General features: G+C 44.2%; 1 protein-coding gene across 8 annotated transcripts in view; it reads right to left on the bottom strand.

Annotated features, from left to right (window-relative positions):
• Positions 1-24739, bottom strand: part of atf7ip (activating transcription factor 7 interacting protein) — a 186927-nt gene that overhangs the window by 96864 nt on the left and 65324 nt on the right. Inside the window, exon 1 of one of the 8 annotated variants that reach the window (XM_070861686.1) lies at positions 16752-16797. The exons of the other annotated variants lie outside the window; for them this stretch is intronic. The gene's annotated coding sequence lies outside the window, so the exon portion shown is untranslated. Of the gene's footprint in view, positions 1-16751; positions 16798-24739 lie in introns of those variants that run through there. 8 annotated transcript variants of the gene reach the window in all.

Raw genomic sequence — 24739 nt, 5'->3', positions numbered from 1 at the left:
TGTCGACTCTCCCAGGGCTTGCTTTGGGGGGGGGGGGGGGGGGGGAACACGGAGCTAGGGCCCTGTGTGTGAAAGAGTGGCGGTAGCTGTCCGCATGCGCATTAGAGCGTTCGCGCATGAGCCCCTCCCATGATGATGATGATGATCCAGAAAAATCAAATTGCTCCAAAAAAAAACGGAGTAACTCCTGGGCAATTTTGGGCCCATATGTGTGGAGCCACAATTTCACACAGTACTCCAACTGTGAGCTTAGAGGTTTTCTGTACATTCACCATGACTTGACGAGAGCAGAATACATGGAGCTCTCTGCATGTACCTCCTGCCATGCTTGATGCTAATGATATTCCATTCTCCAGTACTGCTATCCTTCACATTAGTCAAACTAAGACATTAACTGTGAACAAAAAAAATGGAACACACGAGAGACAGCCCAGAAGTTACACCACGGGATTATTGGCCTGACAGTTGGGAGACCAGAGTTCAACTTCCAGTCCGAACCAGTCAAACTGGACCTTGCCCAACAAATCAGCATCATCAGTTTTAAAATGGGCATCTGATTGAAGCAGGGAAATCTGTGCAGCAGCACTGAATGTGGCCAATTGTCGCATTATTCAATGCACCCCTCATTCATCAGTTCAAAACTGGCCCAATTCATATCGGGTCCAACTTATTTTGTAATTTCTGAGCCGTCTCCTCAGATCATTATAGATTATAAGTAAACAAATAGGCTAATATTTACTGGCAATGGTCCTTTCTAGTGGCAGAATTTCAGGTGCAAAAAGAAAACAAACTGATTTTCACAAGTGGTTAGCATCCGTATCGTCTCAAAGTTGCAGATGAGTAGTTCTTGAATGGCTTGGACCGTTTTATCCCTGGTCTAGTTAAGAAAACAGTATTTGCATTTATATCAGGATTGGCCAAAGACGTTTTTTTTGATGTGCAATTTTTTGATGTGCAAAAACAGCAAGTAATTTACGCGCAACAAGCTTCCACAAACAGCAAATGATCTGGCAATTGTGCTTGCTCTTGTTGGTTGAGGGAGGAAACATGGCCAAGGCACTGGGAGAACCCCCAGCTCCTCTTCAAATAGTGCCGCGAGATCTTTTTCCGTCCACTTGAATAGGCAGGTGGCAAATCCAACAATGCAAGCTCTTCCACAGTACTGCACTGAAGCGCCAACCTAGACCATGAGCTCAATCCTGTAATGGGGCTCAAAACCGTAACTGTCAGAGCCTATTACAGTAAGCATTACTTGCTAAGCCAAGCTGAAACACTAGGCATGCGCATCAATAGTGACCACTGAGGTGAGGTATCAGAGGGTATGGCACCCATGAAAATGCACTCCAGGAAGAAGCCAACATCTTCAGGAAGGTGAAGGGAGGAGAGCTGCCAACAATACTGCCATTCAATGACGTGGATCAGTGACGTGACAGCTGGTAGTGTGGAAAATCAGGTACAAGTTTCTTCAGTTTGTCGATACGAAGTTAGACACGGCAAAGTGTCCATGATCAATGTAATCTTTCATTTTTCTACCATTTCACAAACAAATACTTTTATCAGAATGAATACCATCAGCCATCCACCCACATCAATTATCCCAGTATGACAGGAAACGTTGACCCCACAAAAGACACAAGGGGCTGGATTTTCCACGGCATCTCCATCCGGTTTCTCGGTGGTATTGGTTGGTTTTGGCAAAAACTGGGTCGGCGAAAATTTTCATAAAAAGAGAGTTCTGCCAACGGTTTCGAAATACCGCTGGGGAGCGGGCGGCCGGCGTGCACCACCCAGAAACCGCCATCGCCTGAGTTTTGCCTCAGCGATGACCCAGAGGTAAGTAGAGAAATAAAACACCCACGAGAAGCAGTGGGAGCTGGGCGGCAAAGAAAGGTAAATTAAAAGGTTTTTTAATAATTATTTTTAAAATTATTTTTCAGCGATTAAGTTGAAAAGGGTCGAGAGAATGTTTTCAGATTTTTTAAATTTATGTTTTTTAGAAAAAATTGTGTGTGTGTTTCCCCTCTCCCCTCCTAGGCCCAACCCGCAGCCTTAGTCTAAATTTTAGTAATTACCGCCCATTTTGTTTAAGAACCGCCCAATCGGCCCAAGATTGCGTTTTCCACTGAGAATCTGGGTGTAAGGTCCATTTTTTTCTCACTGGGTGGAATTTTTTCATTTTTTTGTGGAATTTTTCGCCTTTGGTACTTTTAAAATCTCAGCGGTATTCTGGCTGGCAGATTTTTTTTGAAATTCTAGCCTATAGTGTTGACTCAATAACCACGAGCACAGTTTTGCTACCAATATTTGTGCAGATCATCAAGCCTTTCATTTGTATTCTTAATTCCAATGTTTGTCATCTTTGAAGATAAATATTTCATCGGATAGAATTCAAAAGATGCAATTTTGTGTTAGTTATACATGTGGCTGGGACAGAATTATGCATATTCACTCAGCAGCCCCTTTCATTTTAAACATTATGGCACGGTGTAGTTTGAATCTCGACAGCCAACCATTGTTCAGATCAATGTCTTCTTTTTCCAAGCGCTTCAGCAAGCTTCTTTGCTTTTAAATGCATCGCCCGATCCTATTATGAACATAATGGAAGCTTGGGTATGTTGAAACCAGGACAGTTGAGAGAATTCTGAACAGACAAATATTGTCTTTTTCACTTTTATTCAATGGCAGCATGGTTCCGACATCCCTTCACAAGTTGCTCCTTAGGAGCTCCTCCCGGAGTCGCAGTACGGATTTTGTCCCCTCCGGCGCACAACGGGCATGATTTTCCTGCAGGGAACAGCGCCAGCCCTTATACATGGCCTTCTTCGACCTTACAAAGGCCTTTGACACGGTCAACTGCAAGGGTCTATGGAGCGCCCTCCTCCGTTTCGAATGCCCCCAAAAGTACGTCACCATCCTCTGCCTGCTCCAGACGACATGCTTGCCAACGGATCGATCACAGACCCAATTCACGTCCAGACCAGAGTCAAGCAGGGCTGCGTCATCGCCCCAACTCTCTTCTCAATCTTCCTCGCTGCCATGCTCCACCTCACAGTTGACAAGCTCCCCGCTGGAGTGGAACTAAACTACAGAAGCAGTGGGAAGTTGTTCAACCTTCGCCGTCTCCAGTCCAAGACCACTCCAACCTCTGTTGTCGAGTTACAATACGCGGACGCCACCTGCGTCTGTGCACATTCAAAGGCTGAACTCCAGGACATAGTCGACGTATTTACCGAGGCGTATGAAAGCATGGGCCCTACGCTAAACAACGCCAAAGGCGGGCAGAGGAAACGTTACAAGGGCACCCTCAAAGCCTCCCTGATAAAGTGCAACATCCCCACTGACACCTGGGAGTCCCTGGCCATAGACCACACTAAGTGGAGGAAGTGCATCCGTGAGGGTGCTGAGCACCGTGAGTCTCATCGCCGAGAGCATGCAGAAATCAAGCGCAGGTAGTGGAAGGAGCGTGCGGCAAACCAGGCTCCCTGCCCACCCTTTCCCTCAATGACTATCTATCCCACCTGTGTCAGAGACTGTGGTTCTCGTATTGGACTGTACAGCCACCTGAGAAGTCATGCTAAGAGCAGAAGCAAGTCTTCCTCGATCCAGAGGGACTGCCTATGATGATGATGGCTCCTTATTTCTCAATTCTTCAGCTCTGCCGTTGAGAGTCACGCAAGTTGCTTAAGTAATAAAGACGCTGCAACTTTTGGTCTGTTCAGTTCTGCTTTCCATCAACCAGAGTGAGCCTTTTCTTCCCTTTTGTATGCATGTCATCTCTGGTAGAATATTATTCATTTATACAGCATCTGTAAGGTAACAAACCATATTGAGGTGCCTCACTGTTCAGGGGAGAACTCAAGCTGGAGGAGGAGAAAAAACTTAGGGGATAGCACATGGTGAAAGGTAGGTTTTAAGGAGGCTTTTGTTAGGGTGGGGCAGTATGAAGCAACCTGGAGGAATTTGGAGAGCGTGTTCATGAATGTGGGGAGAGTTGGAGAGGCCCTGCCAGTTATAATTAAAGTGCAAGGAGGTGGTACCAGCAAATTAGGACTGGACCATGGACGAAAGGATACAAGGCTGGAGGGCATTGCAGATGAATTTGTGAAAGGATTTGTGTATGTGCGAAAGAATGGGAATCAACGAGTCTGTAGGAAAGGGAGATGACAGGTGAGGAGGACTTACTGCAGGATGAGAAGCGGGTGGCAGAATTCAGTGAATTGGAGTTTATAGAGGATGCAGTTTTAAACACTGATGAAAGACATTGGAAATATCAAGTCTGAGGATCACAAAGAAGACAACTGGCATTTGTATAGCGCCTTTCACGACCACTGGGAGTCACAAAGCATTTACAGTCAATGAAGTACTTTTGAAATGTCGTCACTGTTGTAATGTGGGAAATGCGGCAGCCAATTAGCGCACAGCAAGCTCCAACAAACAGCAATGTGATAATGACCAGATAATCTGTTTTTATTATGTTGTTTGAGGGATAAATATTGGTCAGAACACCGGGGAGAACACCCCTGCTCTTCTTTGAAATAGTGCCATGGGATCTTTTACGTCCACTTGCGACACAACATCTCATCCAAGAGACGGCACCTCCGATAGTGAGGCATTCCCTCAACACTGCACTGGAGTGTCAGTCCAGATTTTTGTGCTGAAGTCCCTGGAGTGGGACTTGAACCCACAACCTTCTGACTCAGTGGTGAATATAATACTCACTGCGCCACAGCTGACAAAGGCATAAATGAGATGCATAAAGCAGCATAAGCCGTGTTGTATAAACAATACATACAATGCTTTGATAGGTTAAAACATTCCAGATAGCTATGGTGAATAACTGCAGGAATTCTATGCATTTATTCATGTTAGAGCTCTATGGCTAAGAAATGTATTCACAAAGGAATCAATAGCAAACTATTTGGTACTTTAAAATTTCATTTAACCATTTTACCCATGAGCATTTCTTATTTAAATGATGTCTACTGGACCAAAGAGATTTTTGCCACCCATCCCTCCCCGTATTTCCAAAAAAGTCATTGAATAAATACCATCTTGTACACAATACACCAAGCCCCACCTGTTGAGAAATAAGTGAACCAATATTACATTAAGACAAACAGAAAGCAGTGTGCCCAAGTAAATACATGCTGCCTAGCTCAATGAGCAATCTATTTGAATTTCTGTCAGAAGTTTTCAGTTAGCTCCTGTACTGATTTTGTACAAATCATCATTGAAAAAGACATCAAGGATCCAGAGAAAACTATCTCTCAGGCGCTTAACAGTGGGGTAGATTACCTCAAATGTACCTCGGGAGCCTATTATCAACAAGGGCAGACATCGACGACGAGGTTCAACACCGCCTCCAGTGTGCCAGAGCAGCCTTCGGTCGCCTGAGGAAGAGAGTGTTTGAAGATCAGGCCCTCAAATCTGGCACCAAGCTTATGGTTTACAGGGCTGCAGTGAGACCCGCCCTCCTGTATGGTTCAGAGGCGTGGACTATATACAGTAGACACCTCAAATTGCTGGAGAAATACCACCAACGATGTCCCTGCAAGATCCTGCAAATCCCCTGGGAGGATAGACACAACATCAGTGTTTGCGATCAGGCCAACATTCCCAGCATCGAAGCACTGAGCACACTCGACCAGCTCCGTTGGGCAGGCCACATTGTCCACATGCCTGACACAAGACTCCCAAAGCAAGCGCTCTACTCGGAACTCCTACACGGCAAACGAGCCTCAGGTGGGCAGAGGAAACATTTCAAGGACACCCTCAAAGCCTCCTTGATAAAGTGCAACATCCCCATCGACACCTGGGAGTTCCTGGCCAAAGATCGCCCTAAGTGGAGGAAGAGCATCCACATGGGCGCTGAGCAAATCTCGTCTCCGAGAGCATGCAGAAAACAAGTGCAGCTAGCGGAAGGAGCACGTGGCAAACCAGACTCCCCACCCATCCTTTCCTTCAATGACTGTCCCACCTGTGACAGACGGTAATTCCCGTATTGAACGATAGTCACCTGAGAACGCACTTAAGAGTGGAAGCAAGTCTTCCTCAATTTGGAGGGACTGCCTATGATGATGATGATGATATTGTAGAGTGTATGAAAGAAGCATTGCTTGATGGACCAAACTGTCTTCTCATTACATACTAGTTTGTTTTAACTCTGTCATAATATTCACCAATCTAATTTTTCTTTACTCGAAGTGTCAAAGCCTGAAACTCTCTTCATTCCGATGCAACTCAAAAATTGAAATTTAAGTGTGTTAAAACGGCCACATTTCCTTCCCTCGAGTGGTCCTCTGGTAAGGTTTCTTTGCCCCTGAAAGATTGGCTCCGAGAACTCTAACAATGAACGTAAACAAACAGAATGCAAATTTAAATGTTTTGAGTAGATACTTTATTTGATCAGGCTTTGGGGCCTTTCCCTTTTAATTATTAAATTATGTTGCACCTCTTGCAATTTAAAAAAAAAAATCGGCAGTCACATTTCCCCCCTCTGCAGCTTTCAATGTTAATGGTGTCTGCGATGCCTATAGGTTGCATTGTGATGGGGCTTTCCCAACCTCGTGCACCTCGCTAAATCTTTGGGGAATTATTTTGCCAGTCACAAAACCCCTCTGGCCCTGTGAAATTTCTGTTAAAAAGTTTGCTTTCTTATATAAAAACAAGGTTCGAATTTGCCTGCAGCTCCACACCCTGGCCACAAGGTGCTGCTATGTAGCACTTCTTTTCATATTCTCAGCTCCAACTCTTGACCTGGACTTTAAAAAAATTAATTATCGGAATGTGGGCATCACTGGCAAGGATGGCATTTATTGGCAATCGTTAGTTGCCCAGAGAAGGTGCTGGTAGGCAGCCTGCCTGACCCACTGTTTATAGTTTTTTACGACAGTGTCATCCTCCAGCCCTGCATCTCTCAGAGATCTCTGCGTTCCTCCAATTCTGGCTTCTTGTGCATCCTGGATTTACATCGCCCCCACCATTGGCGGCCGTGCTTTCAGCTATCTAGGTCCCAAGCTCTCGAATTTCCTCCCTAAACCTCTCCGTCTCTCTCTCTCTCTCTCCTTTAAGACGCTTCTTAAAACCTACCCCTTTGACCAAGCTTTCAGTCACCGATCCCAATCTCTTTGTGGCTCAGTGTCAAATTTTGTCCAATAATGCACCTGCAAAGCTCCTTTGGGAAGTTAAAGGCGCTATATAAATGCAAGTTGTTGTTGAGGGATTTGCTAGGCTGCTTCAGAGGACAGTTGAGAGTCAATCACGGTGGTGGGGCAGTGAAGTTACATACAAGCCAGACCGGGCAAGAAGGCGGGTTCCCTTCACTAATAGGACATTAGTGAACCTGTTGGGTTTTTACGACAATCTGTCAGCTTTGTGGATATTTTAATTGATACCAGCTTTTTATTGCCAGGTTTCTTTTTAAACGGAATGACTCTGTCACCTTGGATTTGTACTGCGCAAGGCGAGTGACAAATTTGAAATATTTAAATTTCTTAACTTCTTTAAAGTCCAACATTTTTGCAATCATTTCGCCCCCCCCCCCCGCTCTTCTAGGGCTCTTAGTCTGTTTTTTTTTGTTAGTTAACCAACTCTTGCCTCCCAGAATATATTTGTTTAAAAAAAACATTCCTGTTCTACTGAATTTTCCACCAAAAAAACATATGAATTTGATTAGCACTGCAAGTCAAAATAAGCATTGGGGTCCCAGGCATGATTCTAGGTCCAATAGTCAGCCTTTAGTATCCAATCAAGCTCTCAAGAATAGAAAGTGGGCCTAAAGGAGTTTCTTTTCCTTTCAAGATTTCAAACATCTCCTTGGCATAATTTTCACTGAATAGACCTAAACTGAATAAATTAACATTAGTGATAAGAATGTAAAGCTTACAATTGCTCCTGCCAATTTTCCAGGTAAGGAGCTTCATTTGAGGAAAATCAAATTTGTAAAAAAAAAGAGACGATGTAATGGTTTTATTTCCCCTAAAAATCTCGAGGGGCAGAGGAGCTTCTCAAGTAGTTGCTAAATGGGTTGGAATTTTAAAAACCACACAGGAAAAACATGAGAAACCCTTCAAGAAGCTCTCTTGATGGGAACACTCTCTGATAGGAATGGAAAGCAATATGCACAGTAATACAGCGGAGCTTTAAACTCTCACTGATCACCGACTGAATGAAAAGACAGGATGTGAAGAATAAATAAATCCAGGGGCCAGGGGAGGGCCTGTGCTGTGGTGTGTGGTATGCCAAATCCCACTCGACACTGGGAAAACGCTCAGTGATATAAATGTACGGCCACAATCTATATACAGAAGGAATGTTGGGGACTCTCCCAGTTTGTGAAACATCCTTCCTATTTCCGGTCTGTGTCAGAATGTCCTGTAGTTTACATTAACACTTGCCCTATTGCTTGTCCACGATAGACTTCGTCGATGGCACCTCTTTGTTTTTCAATTGTACAGCTTTCTTTTGAGAATTAGGCTCCTGCACAACCTCTACTGTAGACAAGCTGCAGTGGCAACCATTGATAACTTAGCCAGTGATCCTCATAATAAAGCTGGCAGCTTAGGGCCAGATGCTAGATTTCTTCTTCCTTACTGGAAAGCTCATGGAATTAAAATAAATATAATCGTGAGATCACGTTGGGCATCTGCAAGAAACAAATGCGCACAGAGGTGTTGGGAGCAATGTGGGGAAAAAACAAGGCAGTTTTCATCACAGTAGAAGAAATAAAAAATATTTTAATTTATATAGCACCATATCACATCCTCAGGAGATGTCAAAGTAATTTATAGCCAATGGATTACATTTGGAGTGCAGTCACTTGTAATATAGGCAAACAGCAGTCAATCTGGTCCCACAAACAAATGAGATTCATCACCAGTTCATTTTTTTTTTGGTGCTGTTGGCCAAGGATGGATGTTGGCATAGAAGAATTGCTTGCTCTTCTTTGAACATTATTATGGGACGTTTAGTCGTCACCTGATCAGGCAGATGACGGCTCGGTTTAACATTAACTTTTGGTGAGAAAGCACCACACAATGCATATTCCCTCAGTATGGTGCTGAAGCGTCAGCCTAGAATTTGCACTCGAGTCCTGAGCCAAGCTGATCAGCTTCCAAGATACCAGCAGAGCCATACACCGAAGTCGAGTGCTCTTGCCCAAAGCAAAGAAATCCACCTGGGAAGCCCCACCTTTGCAGAGATAACGCAGGCAACCATCTTTGTGCATCCCCTGCGTAATAATAATTGTTCCTCCGCTGAGGAAATCCATCACAAACTTCTCTGTATATGCCACATGCCGATGTGTCCATGTAGCATTGCAGCTTCTGAGCCAGCGCCTGAGTCTCTAGGGATTGTAGACAGGCTTTCAGTGCTTGATCTGAGAAATAACCCAAAACAATTCTCCTTTTTATCATTAGAATGGTTACAGCACAAAAGGAGGCCATTTGACCTGGCAAACCCGTGCCGGCTCTCTGCAAGAACACTTCAGCTAGTCCCACTCCCTGGTACTTTCCCCATGGCCTTGCAAATGTTTTTCCTTCAGGTACTTATCCAATTCCCTTTTGAAAGTCATGCTTGAATCTGCCTTCACCACCCTCAGGCAGTGCATTCCAGATCCTAACCACTCGTTGTGTTAAAAGGTTTTCCCTTTGGTTCTTTTGCCAATCACTTTTTTTTTTAAAAAGGGTTGGAGGTACTGTATCAAGCAGCTTTCAGCTACAACCCGCTGAAGTTCTCTAAGAGGGTGCCTATTTTGAAAAGGACAAAAAAAAACATTAATGGCGATTGTTGTTTTACAATTTAATAGAATATCCACCATAGTATTTCCCTGGCCAGCACACATCTGCTGGTGTAGCCATCAGTACTCTGGTACAAGACAGCTGACAGATACGGCACGAAAATGATCATGTTGCTTAAGCTTTAGAAAGTACCTCAACACACCTGCAAAAATAGCTACTGTGATGTACGTTTTTGAAAATCTTTGCTGAAAGTCAACAGGTTTTGGAATATCCAAATGTCTGTCTTCCCAGATGTGCCAAGTAAAATCCTTCAAGAGAATGAAGTTATTTCTTGAGGTGGTCTTTTGTCCCATCCTCGGTACTGCAGGATCATCCCCACTACGCCTAGTATGACAAGAGATGACTTCTTGGGAAGTAGGCATAGGTACAAGGGGCATGAGAAAATTACATGATTGAACGGATTTAAAAACAAAAATTAGGACCGAGATAAAATTCAAAGGATAGTGATTTGGCTGGTGTAAATGGTCTTGTTTCTGTAGTGCGCTGTTCTCGACGACAAAGACAGTTATTTCCAGAGTCATGAAATGCAATTGTGGTCAATCACTCCAAAAATAGGCCAGGAATGACAAGGATTTCTCAGTAAAGTATTGAGGGGTAATGGAAAATATGAAATTTTGTCCAGAAACGGGTACATCAGGTTGTATAATTTCGGTCATTTCCTTTTAAGAGTTTGAATCTGTATCCCCTTGTTCTCCGATCACATCACATTTTAATTAAAAATATTCTGGGTTGTCTTTTTCATTCTCTTATCTATCTTTTATACCTCCAGAATATCATCTCTCAGAGGCCTCCTTTCCAGGCCCAAAACTCTCCAGCCTAGCCTCTTGAGTACAGCTGTGGCTCAGTGGGTAGCACTCTCGACTCCAGGGACTTGAGCACATAAATCCAGGCTGACATTCCAGTGCAGTGCTGAAGGAGTGCTGCACTGTCAGAGATGCCGTCTTTCGAATGAGACGTTAAACCGAGGACCCGTCTGCTCTCTCAGGTGGATGTAAAAGATCCTATGGCACTATTTCGAAAAAGAGCAGGGGAGTTGTCCCCCATGTCCTGGGGCCAATATTTATCCCGCAATCAACATTAAAAAAAAAACTTGATCTGGTCATTATCACATTGCTGTTTGTGGGAGCTTGCTGTGCGCAAATTGTCTGCTGGGTTTCCCACATTACAACAGCGACTACACTTGACTTCATTGGCTGTAAAGCGCTTTGAGATGTCCGGTGGCCGTGAAAGGCGTGATATAAATGCAAGCCTTTCTTTTTCCTGACCCAGGTCCGACACTGGGGATCAGCCTCGTGGCTCTTATCTGCACTACTCTCCGGGTCTTGGTAACTCGTACTGGAAGAAAGTTTTAAGTTGCGGTCTGATTAGACCACTATACAGTTTGACCACAACTTCCTGTGACTTGCATTCTGCTGTTCTGGCTTTGTTACTTGCTGCTTTGCACTAGTTAGACAATTTTCGTGTCGAGCCTACTAAAGCACCCAGGTTTCATTCAGTTTCATCTGTGGCTATTTCAATACAATTCACGGAGTAGGTGTGCGGCCTATTTTGCTTCCTTGAGTTACTTTGCACTTGTTTGCATTAGATTTCACATGTTCTGCCCACACACATTTTAGCCCACTCATCCTGAAATTTCTGAGCTACTACTCAGGTCCAAGTGGCCCTCCTCGTTTCAGAACGGCTGCAAATCTGGACACTTGGCATCAAGTTTCTGAATCTGGTTCATTTATGCAAGTTTAGAAACAACACTGGTCCCAGTACAGAGCTGTGGAGCACACCCCTTGCTCAGTCCCTCTCCACCCCACACAGATGTAACCCCTCCGACAAAGTTTTCTATCCTTCAGCCAGTTTCCTACCCAGTCGCAGGGTTTACCTGAAGTTTATTAGCTTTTCGTGCAGAATTTGGTCAAACCCCTGTTGACAGTCTAAGTACACTGCCACAGGACTTTCCACAGCCCACTTCTTACATCAGTTCCTTGCAGCAGTTAGTCAGAGAGGGTTGTCCCCTTCGGAATCCATGTTGACTGCTGTTTAGCCATCACCCTTTGAACTAAAAAGTGCAAGAGTCTACTATAGCACAGAACAGAAAACAAGCACTTACAATAAAGAATGCCACTTGAAAAAAATGTTATCCAACCACACAGGGACGGCATCATGTAACAGAAAAACAGATGAATACTCATACTGGGTGTAACAAGGGAGGAGAGCACACATGCTTGCAGTACAGGCAGGGAGGGAGACTCCTTGTGAGTAGTGCATGTTGAGACTGGATTCAGAAGGATGGCCTCCGGAAACAACTTTACCCTCCAATTTAACGGCATTGTGTGGCCAAACTTCAATACAAAGTTTGATGCACTATAAAATATTCTGTCCAGTTAAGAAAAAAAAAACCTATAAACTAGCTGTACTGCACAATGGATGTCTTACAGAAATTGTGAACATAATATTTTTAGTGAGTGGTGACATTTTTAGACAGGTTTAAAAAAAAAGTCATCACATACAGGAGGAAAACGACAGAGCGAGAAAAAATTACAATAACAGCATTGTGTGAGAAAATATACATTTGCCTCAAGGGCAGAAGGAGGTGAAACAATGCTCAGTATAAATCTGATGACGCTCAGCTCCGCCAATACCTTACAGTGCGCTTTCACTCAGCCCATTTTTGCTTCACCTACACAATGCCAACTTAAAAACAATGATCGAAGCAAATGAGAAACATAAAGCACACACACAATTCCACACTCCCAATACCCAAACCAACCTCAAACACTATAAATGTCGACTGTACTCATTACAGTGCAAGCCATTCACAATACGTACTGCTCCATGTTCTCTGCTGAAGAATCCCAAGAGAACGTGGAATAATAAAACAAAATCAGTGTGGGCTACTTTTTGTTTAAAGCATGCCAATTTATGATCAGAATATCTGGCAGGAGTGGGGAGAGTGCTTATTTCACACTCAAGCTTACCCTAACTAAATCGAAAGTCACAAACTTAAGTGCAAATTAGCAGCACAAATGAGTGGCTATTCTTCTGCAGGCCAACAGGGAGCAGCAGCGAGGCCGTGAATTGGAGGCAATTGGTATGCTGGTAGTAAATACTTCTAGAATTTTCTGGCAAAGAAAGAATTTGATTCTTCACAGAAGCTACAAAAAGAGCTATAATTTGGCTGCTTTAAAACATTTTTTTTTTAAAAACCACACAGCCAAAACAGGCCACCACACTTTTGTCATGGTCGGTTTACCCAACCTCTGCTGGTACATATATTGCATCATCTGATAAGCAGACAATGAATCCCTTGTCGTACAATCTATTGTGTGTTTTTCTGGAATTTAGACAGCCGACTGTAGAGGTGGCATGAGAACACTGGTGACCGGAAAGAGGTGGGGCCTACATAAACAAAAGGAAGTGCTGGAGCCTCACTAACACTGGCCTGTTTTCCCAAGTGTTTGCTGGGGCAGTACTGCCTGCCTCATTAATCACTGGGCATCAAAACACAAACTACAAAGCCAGATATCTTGCCACTTTATTAATTTAGCAGACACCAGAAACGTACTGTATGTACATTTTTAAGATGCAACTGATAGTGACTTTGGATGTTAAAATTATATTTTATCCCATAACTATAAAAAAAGAAAAGACTTGCATTTATATAGTGCCTTACACGACCACCGGATGTCTCAAAGCGCTTTACAGCCAAGTATATAATTTAATGGGAAGCGTTATATCCTAACTCCACATTTTAAACATGCGTACACACAGGAGTGAGAAATAACACTGAGATAAAAGATTGTTTGTATCAGAAGCTCCTTTTATACCAGACGAGTGATGCATGGCTCTCCCTTTTACTGGATTGCTCTGGCAGCAGCCTTGGGGAATCTGGCGAGTCTATTTTTCAGTCGCTGCCTTTTGCGTGAGACCTGTGCATCAGGACAATGCAGCACTGTGGTGATGCAACACCCAAAATAAAAGGCAGGTAAATTCAGCCACAGGTTCTTCCAAATGATTTTGCTTTAGATTTTAAATGGACTTCCTAAAATAATTTTTGCAGTAACCTATTTATTTTTATTCTGCACCCAAAGCCTAAATAAAGGGATTAAGATTAATTCCCAAAAGTCAAGCATCCATTTTGTGGCAAGTAAAGTTCATTTCGGAAGTTTTAAAAAATCTGCTTCATTTACCAAGAAAGCACATTTTAAATTCAATCATTCCCAAAGAAATGTATGACCTTATGGCAAATAGTGACTCCCCATTTTAAACCTCACCTGCATTTAGGATCATACAATTGATTCCATCGAATGTCCTTGCATTCCTTCTCCCCTCACCAACGGCCTCAGCTTGATAATCCATCCGAGTGCTCAATATCCAGCACTCAGTTCCTGCCCCTTAAAGTGCCTCATTAGTTGCTCAATTTGTCCCAATGTCATGCTGAATGAAATCTTTTCTTCTAGTCCTACAATATACTTTGTACTCCTGAATATTTCTCCATCCTGCTAACTATTTCTCCCACTAGTTTCTCAAGAGAAAAGCGCATAGATGGAATGCCATCTAACCGGTTTATTTTTCAGTGCATATCCTCTAGCCACCCATTTTGTGTACTATTAACACGACAATGTGCTATCCCACTCTGGAGTGGCAAGTACTCTTTTACAGCCAGTAGGTTAGATAGGTTGCTAATATGCCACTAATGTGATGTTAAAAAAGATTAAGGGCATTTTGAATGATTGCACAATATAAATACAAACACATGCAAAACTGGCCAAATGGATTGCAAAGTTCTTTCTGGCCCTGCATTTCACATTTAACACATGGAAACTCAAACTTTATGTCACTAAAAATGTAGCTCTATGAGACATTGCCTGGCTAGGGTGGGGGAAATCTTTGATTTCACCTCCCAAATATTATCCTAAAATTCAGCCTGTACTGCAGTGTTTGTTACAAGAATTTCTACCCGCGACAGAAAGGGTTGGATTGCGGAAAGGGAAGTGGGATATCGCCAGTGCTGCGATAATTGCAGCCAAGTTCTATTTTTAACAGCAGGCCATTTCCCCAATACAAATATGCAGCAAACCCTGTAGTCAAATTACCTCCTTTTGTCGTCCACCCCTCCCAATGACACCAGAGGGCGCTCTTGCTCACCATCTACATGCCAGTTGTTCACCAGAAAGAGTATCTGATCAAGAGTCAGCCACTGGAGATTTTTAAAACATCTGCAATATTTTAAGCCAGTAATGATTGATTTTCAACATGCATAGATTTGAACTATTCAACAGGATGAACAAATTGTCTAACTGCAACAGGAGCTAGCACAAACACAACACACCCATTTTTAAAAAGGAACCTTCCTATAAAGCAGGACTGTTGCGGTTTTACTTAATCAAAAGAAACTACGTTTTCTCACATTCTCAAACTTGTTTCATGCTGTTTACTTACGTTAAGAGGACCTCTTTCAACCAGATTTTTAACATATCTGCAGTAATGCATAATCAGTCATCTCTCATTGGTAGTTAAAATCATATATTGTGAACAGGCAAAAGAAATGTTTGTGCATTTTATTTGGTAAACCACAAACCGGCAAGTATTTCCTGGTGATTGTGCCGTGCAGTGCTGCAGAACATGCAACAGATCTTTCAAGCTGAGCTCCTAATAATATGGTGAGTGCCATCCATTGTTTTAAGTCACCATTTGTACCAATCTTCCCCATGAGGTTAAGTAGACAATATGGACACACTGCATTTACATTCACTTAGACAAACGGGAAATGAGTTCCCATTTGTCCTCGGAGGGAACGGACATGTGACGAGTCATTTCCATAAACACTAACAGCATACCTGAATTCTGCTGTGAAAAATGGTCAAATATACCATGGCATGCACTGTGCTGGTAACTAGTTGCCACACGTATTCTATAATCTTGACCTTGACATTTGAAGGAGATGAAAGGGAAATGCTAAACAGCGATCATCCATCTGCCCTCCAGCAGAGGCGTGGGCAGGCCTGCCATCGGTAGACAAGATCTGCCTTCTGGCCGGTTTACGGTCATCTATTACACCGCAATTCCTGCAGTTTCTCCTGTCACAAAATGGCAAATAATCGCAAGAATACTCAGAATTTTCATTTTCATAATCTGTAATGCATTCAATTGAATTTTAATAGGGGAAAGAAAACACATGCCCTTTATCCAGAGCAAGTCCATACACTATTTTCTTGCCCCAGTTTTAGATTACGAAAAATCCGCTAACAGTAAGCGAGGGCTCGTCTTTCGAAAGCTGCTGATTTAAGTTCTCAAACAAAAAGATAATGCAACAACATCTTAAATCGCTACCAGTTCAAAAGCCCGTACATGCAGAAAGCTGTTAACTGCGAATCAGTGAACCCAATTAAAAAGTGAAGTCGGAGTAAAAACACCTGTCTGCAGGGGAGGGACAACGGAAACAAACCCAGTAGACATTGGCAACATGCAATCATGCTGCTAATCTGCCGCGGGTTTTCTCAAGTGACCATGTTGTCAGGCAACACCTCGTCTTTCCGCTTTGCTCCCCCATTCTCCCTATTCGATGTTAATGAAGAATGTTGCCACAATCGTATCCCAATCAAATCTGGTTCATCCATCCCATGATGCATCACGCATACGCTCCCTACTTTCAGAACCACAGCTAAAGGTCATAAAATTACTTTGAAATGTAGATTAACGGACAAACAACTGTTGCCCCAAATTCTCCATTGTATTAAATAACGAATTGCTGTATGTTAATTATTTAACTTGTATCATGTAATCAGACACACAGCTTTAGTCCTGAAGCCTGGAAAACGCTGTTCTGTCAAAGCTAAATTCCCCTGATTGTGTACATAAATCTTTTCAATAAATGCAGTTTGCTAAATATTGTGCCATAAAATAAACTTTAAAAAATAATTTCTGCATTGTGGAAAACAACTGTAAAAATACTGGACATACCCATGAGGGAGCCCCCTGCAGCCATTTTGTAACTCAGTCAGTCTCAGCAACGGCAGAAAAAAGACCTCACCTTCTTTGAAGTCACAGCACTGGGGGGAGGGGGGAGGGTTGGAGGGGGAGGGGTGAATACCTGCTGTCTGATAGGTCTGCATAATCAGGCCTGCAGCAGCCAATAAGGAACTGCTCAGAGCTGAGCAAATCAGCAGCTAGCCCTGTGAAGTTTGCCTGGCAACAGACTGAGGGGCAAAGGAGGTGATTATATGGTAATGAAAGGAGGGTGTGAAAAAGGAGAGAGACATATTGCTAGAAATGTGAAGACAATCATCAGAATCTGATTGCTTGAGCCAGTTATATAAATTGGCTGCTTTTAAAATATAAACAATCACAAGAATCATCAAAAAAAACCTTCCCAGGTTTACATGAACACACACCTCTGTCCACTGCAGTAGGAAGAGCTTCGCTAATCAATTAATACGATTAGAAGAAATTGCATATCTTTGAACAGGGAGAGCATGCTGCATATAGGGGCGTAGTTGTGTATGCAACAGCTCTCATATCACCTCAAAATTTCCCCCAAGAAAAACAGCTTTTAGTCTTTAAACATGACACGAGGACAGACCGTATTTGCCGACACAGCAGCTGAAACTACATCAGCCACTCAGTTCCCTCATGACAGATAGTTGAGTGACCTACAGGTGCAATTCAAAACGCAACTACCTCAACTACACATACAGCCTCTCTCTTCTCTCCTCACCCGCAACAAATACAAACAAATTACATTTGTATACTCAAGTTAATGGGGGGGGGGGGGGGGATGTGGGCGTGGGCAGAGAAGTGGAAAGAGAATGGAAAAATACTAAGGCTATCACTGCTCAAGCCATTTTCAGTAAATGATTCACACATCTGACAATTCTATAAACCACCCATTATGCTACAAAACACTGTACATTTAGGATAGGTGTAACATTCGAGATGCTCCCAATCACAACAGATCTTCAAAGTTCTTTTTAAAAGCAATCAGCCACCCTATTTTTATTTGGATGCCTCAAGGTCATTCAATGCGTAGCTGTCAAAATGACTCGACGAATAATCTTGCACATCTAAAAAAAAGTCTTGCATGCATCGCGCCCTTACTCTTATACTCCAACAACCCTTGCAATATAAGGACAACATGCCATTTGCCTTCCTAATTGCTTGCTGTGTTTCTTGCACAAGGACACCTAAATCTCTCTGAACATCAACATTTAAAAGTTTCTCACCATTTAAAAAACTTTTCTGGTGAACTTTGTTAAATTAAGTTACCGCACCGTGTGTCCATACTTAAAATGTGCTTTCGGATAGAATTGCGTGGGCGTTGACCAGTTTTGCTGCACGGAGGGAAGGCAGCCGACATCCTAAACCTCCGAGTCAACATCTACGGAACCCCATGTAAATTAACCTGATATTCAAATGCACCATCACACCAAACAGCTATAAGATTTACCACAAAATCTATTGCTAACTTTGATTTTCATAGCTAGCTGTACTGAAATTAACAAAAATAAAATCCTATTCATGCATGGATGCAAAAAGATAGCTACAAACACACACATACTCGTGATATAGGTTTATTTATAAACACGTACATATATACACATTTTCTTTAATGTCCAAAGCTAACAAGCCACACCACCATCGACCTGAATCCAAAACATGATCCTTTATAATTGAGGTGCCACCAGACATTAGAGCAAACATCCTGAATTTGAACAGCAATCCTTCTACAGGTACACTATGAGCAGCTGCAAAGCACAATCAACATACCAGTTGAAGCTTAAAGTTCGGTGGGTCCTTAAATACCCACTTCAACACAGGCTGCCTGCTTCAGTGTACAAAGCAGAAGGAATGAGACAAACGGCCATAGCCAAGGATTTGTTTTCCCAGAATTAGCAAATGAAAGGAGGTAAGGCTTCAAATGGGACTCGCCTGATGACAACATCCCTCACCAAATGCTACAAACCTATAATTGGGATTTGTTGACTGACATTCTTCATTATGTAATGAGATGCAGGATTAGGAACAGCAAGCTACAAGCTTCTTTTGGGAATGGTAAGAATGTAAAAAAATAGGAGCAGGAGTTGGCTATATGGCCCCTTGAGCATGCGCCACTATTCAACAAGATCATGGCTGATCTTCGACCTCAACTGCACTTACCCACCCAATCCCCATATCCTTAAGAGTCCAAAAATCTATTGATAAGAACATCAGTGTCTTCGACCAGGCTAACATTCCCAAGTATTGAAGCACTGACCACACTATCAGCTTCGCTGGGCAGGCCACATAGTTCGCATGCCAGATACGAGACTCCCTAAGCAAATGCTTTATGCGGAGCTCCTTCATGGTAAACAAGCCAAAGGAGGACAGCGAAAACGTTATAAGGACACCCTCAAAGCCTCCCTGGTAAAGTGCGATATCACCACTGACACCTGGGAGACCCTGGCCGAAGATCGCCCGAGGTGGAGAAAGTGCATCCGGGAGGGCGTTGAGCTCTTCGAGTCTCAATGCAAAGAGCATGAAGAGGCCAAGCACAAGCAGCGGAAGGAGCGCGTGGCAAACCAGCCCCACCCACCCCTTCCCTCGACGAATGTCTGTGGCTCTCGAATCGGACTGTTCAGCCATCAAAGAACTCACTTAGGGAGTGGAAGCAAGTCTTCCTCGTTTCTGAGGGTCTGCCTATGACAATGATTGATAAAAAAATATGATCTACCAAGAATATCCAAATCTCAACCAACACAAAGGCAAGTACAAGCAGCCCAATGCCACCGAGGCTCCAAAGTGCCATTGAAAGGAGTGTTTTCCTAATAAAACTATATTTACACTTAATCAGGTAAAAGAACAAAACACAAAGAGCACCAGATAGCCAAGTCAGCATTTAGATTTTTCCCCAACAGTGGGACAATATTGGCCCACTTTACATATTTTAAGCAAATCAATATGGTTATAACCACTGGTTGTCTGTCAATGCACAATAATTAGCTTCTCCAAAAGGTTTTAATTATTGCCTCAAACAGTAAATTATTGCAACTGACACTACATAAATGCAGGTTCCTATTTTGTGTATTGTACCAGTGTTGAAACAGAGGAAATTAAAGGGTAATTTGACAGGAGTTTAACATTTTGAAGGGATGGGATAGGATAGATAGAAAAGACCATTCTCGGAGGTTGAGGGGTCTGGAACAAATGGACATAGGTATACAATTAAATGCAAGAGGTTTAGGACAGAAAGTAGGAGGAACGTTTTGGTGTGAGAGACAGGAGTGATGAGTGGATGATCCACATCGGCCTACCCACAAGGTCCCATCATCACAGAAGTCAGTCTTCAGCCAATTCGATTCACTCCACGTGATCAAGAAACGGCTGAGCGCACTGAATTTAGCAACGGCTATGGGCCTCGACAACATCCCGGCTGTTGTGCAGAAGACTTGTGCTCCAGAAGTAGCCGCGCCTCTAGCCAAGCTGTTCCAGTACAGCTACAGAACCAGTGGGAACCTGTTTAACCTGCACCGCCTCCAGGCCAGATCCAATATCACCCCAACCCTCTGTCTTCGAGCTACAGTACGTGAATGACGCCTGCGTCTGCGCGCACACAGAGGCTGCACTCCAGGACATAGTCGACGTATTTACTGAGGCGTACGAAAAGCATGGGCCTTACGCTAAACTTCCGTAAGACAAAAAGGTCCTCCAACAGCCTGTCCTCACCGCACATCACTGCCCCCCAGTCATCAAGATCCACGGCGCGGCCCTGGACACCGTGGACCACTTCCCATATCTTGGGAGCCTCCCATCAACAAGAGCAGGCATCAACGACGAAATGCCTCCAGGTGCGTCAGTACAGCCTTCGACCGCCTGAGAATAAGATTGAAGACCAGGCCCTCAAAACTGCCACCAAAGCTCATGGTCTTCAGGGCTACAGTAATACCCGCCCTCCTGTATGGCTCAGAGACAAGGACCATGTACAGTGGACACCTCAAGTTGCTGGAGAAATATCACCAACGATGTCTCCGCAAGATCCTACAAATCCCCTGGGAGGACAAGCGCACCAACATTAGCGTCCTCATTCAAGCTAACATCCCCAGCATTGAAGCACTGACCACACTCGATCAGCTCCGCTGGGCAGGTCTCATAGTCCGCATGCCAGACACGAGACTCCCAAAGCAAGTGCTCTACTCGGAGTTCCCTCACGGCAAACGAGCCAAAGGTGAACAGCAGAAACGCTACAAGGACACCCTCAAAGCCTCCCTGATAAAGTGCGACATCCCCACCGACACCTGGGAGACCCTGGCCCAAGACTGCCCTAAGTGGAGGAAGTGCATCAGAGAGGGCGCTGAGCAACTCGAGTCTCGTCGTCAAGAGCATGCAGAAATCAAGCTCAGACAGCGGAAAGAGCGTGCGGCAAAACAGTCCCACCCACTTCTTCCCTCAACGACTATCTGTCCCACCTGTGACAGGGTCTGTGGCTCTCGTATTGGACTCAAAGAACTCAATTGAGGAGTGGAAGCAAGTCTTCCTCGATTCCTAGGGACTGCCTCTGATGATGACTGGGATCTATCCGAAATGGAAAACTGTTCATCATCATCATAGGCAATCCCTCAAAACGGGGATGACTTGCTTCCACGCCAAAAAGGGATGAGTTCACAGGTGTTTCAACGAACCTAATATTCCAGGTCCCGAACTGCATCTTGAAGGGTGGAAGACGCCTGTGCGTGGATTCTTTTTTTTAAAAAAAACGTGTGGTGACCGTTGCACACCAGCCACCACACTTTGACAGAGCTAGGTCTTGGTTCAGTGGCAAGGATTAACCAAGACGATTGGAGACCAGCTCTGCTGCACAAACATATCGCAGTGTGGGCTGGCCAGTGCTGCCCTGGGCTCTTGCCTCTTCTGGGCCCTGAACACACGCCTCTCCTGGGCCCAGATCACATCCCTCTACGAACTCTTGCCGCTCCTTTGCCCTGACCTCGCCTCTCTAGCTGCACCTGCCCGCACTGCCATCAGCAACCTGGATTTGGGCGACGTCAGATCCAGTCACACTCTTCGCAGCCGTCGCCCTCCTACAGCAGCACGCGCTGCTCCCTGCAGTGGTATGCTGCCACACATTACTCCCTCTAATGGCCCCGGCCTGCTGATAGTTTTGCAGGCCGGGACCGCGCCGATTTCCGGTCTGGGCCGCCGGGAAAACTGTCCAGGTATGTGCTGTCCACAAAAAGCAGGACAAATCCAATCCGGCCAATTACTGTCCCATCAGCAAAGTGATGGAAGGTGTCGTAGTCTGTACTATCAAGCAGCACTTACTAATAACCTGTTCACCGATGCCCAGTTTGGGTTCCGCCAGGGCCACTCAGCTCCAGACCTCATTACGGCCTTGGTCCAAACATAGACAAAAGAGCTGAATTCCAGAGGTGAAGTGAGAGTGACTGCCCTTGACATCAAGGCAGCCTTTGGCCAAGTGTGGCATCAACGAGTCCTAATAAAACTGGTCAATGGGAATCGGGGGGAAAACTCTCCACTGGCCAGAGTTGTACCAAGCACAAAGAAAGATGGTTGTGGTGGTTGGAGGTCAATCATCACAGCCCCAGGACATTGCTGCAGGAGTTACTCAGGGCAGTATCCTAGGCCTAACCATCTCCAGTTGCTTAATTATTGACTTTCCGTCCATAACAAGGTCAGAAGTGGGGATGTTCGCTAATGACTGCACAGTGTTCAATGTCAGTTGCAACTCCTCAGATAATGAAGCAGTCCATGCCCACATGCAAGACCTGGATGTCACAAGTGCCAGGCAATGACTATCTCCAACAGACGCGAGTTTAACCACCGCCTCTTGACATTCAGCGGCATTACCATCGCCGAATCCTCCACCATCAACATCCTTGGGGTCACCATTGACCAGAAACTTAACTGGACCAGCCACATAAATACAATGGCTACAAGAGCAGGTCAGAGGCTGCTTATTCTGCAGCGAGTGTCTCACATCTTGAATTGGTACTGTGAGACGATCAAACTCCATTACATCATCCCTTGGTGACATGCCCCTGCACATTTTGACGCAGCACTGATGGGTGTGATGCATCAACGGTCAATATTTGCACTTGGAAAATGACTGAAGTCTCTGTACTTGATGCCTATGCCACATTAGTTGCAGTAAGCAAGAATTCCTCTCGATGTACCAGTTGAAGTCGCAATAAAGAAACTAAAACAATACTGGGATACCAGTCACTTCTGCTGCAAAACACATTAAGTACTCACTCCAGCAACTCACATGCTAGCCAATTCTGATGGTTCAGGTCAAGAGTTGGAGGCGTTTGAGACACGAAGATCCCAATTTCTTTATTGTAGTCCTCTTCGTTAATGGGGTAATCCTCTTCGTTAATGGGGAACACCTCACTGGTGCTACAGGTCTTAAATATTCCCGAGATGACTATAATGTGCAGAGCTTTAATCTTTCTGACCTGCAGCTCTCGTTCTTCAGCAAGTCGTGGGGCTCTGCAAAGTTTGTTGACATACAATGTTGGTCAGTGTCATCCTATCCTTCAAGATCACCTTTCAACATTTTAAAACATTCATGACAAGCTCAGCAGGATAGTTTGGAACAGGTTGTGCATTTCTGTAAACTGCATTAGTATCAGTAATGATGACCATGAAACTACCAGATTGTCATCAAAACCCAACTGGTCCTGTTGGGAAGACAATCTGCCGCCCTTACCTGGTCTGGCCTATATGTGACTCCAAACCAACAGCTATGTGATTGGGGGTAGTGTGCTGACGTGGATTGAGAACTGGTTGCCAGACAGGAAGCAAAGAGTAGGAGTAAACGGGTACTTTTCAGAATGGCAGGCAGTGACTAGTGGGGTGCTGCAAGGTTCTGTGCTGGGGCCCCAGCTGTTTACATTGTACATTAATGATTTAGACGAGGGGATTAAATGCAGTATCTCCAAATTTGCGGATGACACTAAGTTGGGTGGCAGTGTGAGCTGCGAGGAGGATGCTATGAGGCTGCAGAGTGACTTGGATAGGTTAAGTGAGTGGGCAAATGCATGGCAGATGAAGTATAATGTGGATAAATGTGAGGTTATCCACTTTGGTGGTAAAAACAGAGAGACAGACTATTATCTGAATGGTGACAGATTAGGAAAAGGGGAGGTGCAACGAGACCTGGGTGTCATGGTACATCAGTCATTGAAGGTTAGCATGCAAGTACAGCAGGCGGTTAAGAAAGCAAATGGCATGTTGGCCTTCATAGCCAGGGGATTTGAATACAGGGGCAGGGAGGTGTTACTACAGTTGTACAGGGCCTTGGTGAGGCCACACCTGGAGTATTGTGTACAGTTTTGGTCTCCTAACTTGAGGAAGGACATTCTTGCTATTGAGGGAGTGCAGCGAAGATTCACCAGACTGATTCCCGGGATGGTGGAATGACCTATCAAGAAAGACTGGATCAACTGGGCTTGTATTCACTGGAGTTCAGAAGAATGAGAGGGGACCTCATGGAAACGTTTAAAATTCTGACGGGTTTAGACAGGTTAGATGCAGAAAGAATGTTCCCAATGTTGGGGAAGTCCAGAACCAGGGGTCACAGTCTGAGGATAAGGGGTAAGCCATTTAGGACCGAGATGAGGAGAAACTTCTTCACCCAGAGAGTGGTGAACCTGTGGAATTCTCTACCACAGAAAGTAGTTGAGGCCAATTCACTAAATATATTCAAAAGGGAGTTGGATGAAGTCCTTACTACTCGGGGGATCAAGGGTTATGGCGAGAAAGCAGGAAGGGGGTACTGAAGTTTCATGTTCAGCCATGAACTCATTGAATGGCGGTGCAGGCTAGAAGGGGGTGAATGGCCTGCTCCTGCACCTATTTTCTATGTTTCTATGTCCCATGAATGAATTTTAAAAAAATTCTCTCTAGCACCAGTTATTGATAACAGTCACTGGACAGGATCTCTGCAAAGCTGTACA

Source organism: Pristiophorus japonicus, chromosome 19 (genome assembly GCF_044704955.1).
Source record: "Pristiophorus japonicus isolate sPriJap1 chromosome 19, sPriJap1.hap1, whole genome shotgun sequence".
Lineage (NCBI taxonomy): Eukaryota > Metazoa > Chordata > Chondrichthyes > Pristiophoridae > Pristiophorus > Pristiophorus japonicus.
This window is presented reverse-complemented; position numbering and strand designations above follow the sequence as displayed.